Below are 2,541 nucleotides of genomic sequence, written 5' to 3'. Positions count from 1 at the left end.
TTAAATTTAATTACTTCTTCCTTTTTTCCCTTCGTTTATATGTGATGTTGTCTACTGGAAACTAAGCGGAAGGATGGAAGAATTGTGTTTCCCTTTATGATTTGTCACAACCTCTTTCACCTCAACCCGTTTAGCTTCCCTGTAACTTTGGAAAAATGTATTTTTTACTCAAATCTCTATAGCTGCTAGGTGATGAACACTGAGGTGTTTAATTATGCTAATTGACTTAAGTTTATGTTGAATAACATGGTGCTCTTAATTTTTACCGGTGACAGCCGGGTTATTATATTTACCATAATACGCGTTACTTGTTGTTGGGTAGAGGAGAGCGAACGTTTTTTCTTATGCGCATGCGTATTAATTATGATGGCGCAGTTGTCTCTTCTACCGACACATCCGTTATTCGAGCTTCGAGCGTAGGGAGATGCTGATATGTTATTTGCTGTGTGATGCTCAATATTATTTCCTGTGTGATATTTTTATTCATTATTCATGTAAATAAAGTGTGTTGTCCTACGATGGCTTCTTTGCTGTAAATATTGGCCTCTGAACAACACTTGTACTGACGATAAAGATTTTGTGAGAAAATGGTTGGTATTATTGTGTCTCCGGTGTAGACCGGAATACCTAAATTTTTATTTATAATATTTTAATAGGAATTTTGTAATCTTACAGCCATTTGTGCTCAATTTATATTTTCGAAGTTTTGTATGGACCTACAATCCAAGGTATTTTAAAACAAGGTATGTTGTAACTTAGCTTCTTCTGTACTAAATTTTTTATCTGCCGCTTGCTCCAGATCTTAAATTTACATAATAAATATTTAATTTTTCTTTCACAACGCAAATAATTTGCCTGTACTTTATGTTACTGCTTTTAGTAGTTACATATATATATTTATTTATTTATTTATTTATAGAAAGAGAAAGATACTCATTATACCCACATTTTCCATGCACAATATGTATAGTATTATGAAAACTGTTACACCAGAATTTTGTTCATTGAGTAAATTATTACATTTATTGACTTATTACATTTACTATGGCACTAGTAACATTTTTATACAAGATTAAACCGCAAAGCTAAAAATATTTTATTTTGTGCAGTGTGTTGCCACTGCTCGCTTTGAAATCGTTGACTTTCTTAATAAAAAAATCGTTAACGTTTAAAAAGTATAAAATAGATAATGAAACATTATAAATTCAAGATTCGGGCATCCAGGTGCCCAAATTCGGATGAAGGAATACATTATTCAAAATTTGATGCCTATAGGTATCGTTGTTTTTCACAATGCGAGAAAAATGCAGATGTACATTCATGCAGATGTTTTAGCAAAAAATGTTTTATCGAGTACCGCTCGATAAAACATTTGTTTTCTTTTAGAAAAGCCCTATCAGTGGTAGTAAGTAAGATATGTGATCAACATTCGGTCCACAGATTATTAAATTAGTACAAGAATGTGAATCATTTGGGAATGATAAGTGAAAAAGTAAATACCTGAATTCTGTCAAACAGAGAGAAAGTCACATCACGTGTAAAAATTAAAATTAAGGAAATATAGCCTTTTTGACGTGTTTTGTAAATAACCTGCAAAATTCTTTTTGCTTTTGAAAGACAGAGACTTGTGCTTGTCCTCGAAATCAATAGTTTTATTTATTATCCAGGCTTAAATAAGTATGCGATTTTGGCTAATTATAAATTTAATTCTCTTTTTGAATTACTCGTCGATGATAGTTAACGGTTGTGTGTTACAACGACTCTTTTTAAAACAATTATAGATCTTATTCTCCGTCAAGTTCTCGATGGGCATAATGAAGAAAACGTAGTTGAATAACAACAGATCACAGAAAGAACTTTGGGAAGAAAAATCGATATATACTAAGATACTGATAAGAAGAATTTTGTCAAGGTAGGCTTATTGGTATCTTTGAAAGCAATGACTCACAAATATATATTTTGCCCATGCCAGAATAAAAATATCTGGATGGTAAGTGAATAATTCGAAATTATTTTTTTACACTTAAATTTCATATTTGTGAATTTTCATTGATTATGATACCTTGTTGCATAACATATTTTTTAAATGCTAAATTTGAATCATATGTTTTTGAATTTTTAGTGTGTTTTAATTTTGTATGGGATGAATTTCAGATAGAGTGACTGAATGTTGTTAAAGGATTGCAATGCTACGAGATATAGTTATAACTGATAAAGCAAATGTAGAGTTTCTGAGTTTCGATTCATTAATTAATGGCATGGGATATGTTGGCCGATGTCAGCTGTAAAAACAAGCGAATGGTTCTGAGTGTAAAGGGAAGAAATTCGGGTAGTGAAAAATAAAGTGTATTTTAGCGCTTCGGTGTCATGAGGAATTTAGTGTTAAGAGACTGTACAATTTGTATATCTGGTACATTATTTAAAAAGCGAGAATTTTTAAATCTAACTTGTGGACGCGTATTAGAAGTGTATATTTCGTGCATAACAGTATTGATTTTGTAACTTTGAATCGAGAGATGCTTAAATTGTGAAGACAGCTCA

The 2,541-nt window shown here is 31.4% G+C and overlaps 1 long non-coding RNA gene across 1 annotated transcript; it reads left to right on the top strand.

Annotated features, from left to right (window-relative positions):
• The first annotated feature begins 433 nt into the window (after positions 1-433).
• On the top strand, positions 434-1,991 carry LOC118195195 (uncharacterized). The gene is made up of 3 exons (XR_004759209.2): positions 434-590; positions 676-743; positions 1,782-1,991. It is a non-coding gene; the product is annotated as an uncharacterized LOC118195195 (long non-coding RNA).
• The last annotated feature ends 550 nt before the right edge of the window (positions 1,992-2,541 follow it).

Source organism: Stegodyphus dumicola, chromosome 10 (genome assembly GCF_044657685.1).
Source record: "Stegodyphus dumicola isolate Sdum_Otavi_A_Nest chromosome 10, ASM4465768v1".
Classification (NCBI taxonomy): Eukaryota; Metazoa; Arthropoda; class Arachnida; order Araneae; family Eresidae; genus Stegodyphus; species Stegodyphus dumicola.
This window is presented reverse-complemented; position numbering and strand designations above follow the sequence as displayed.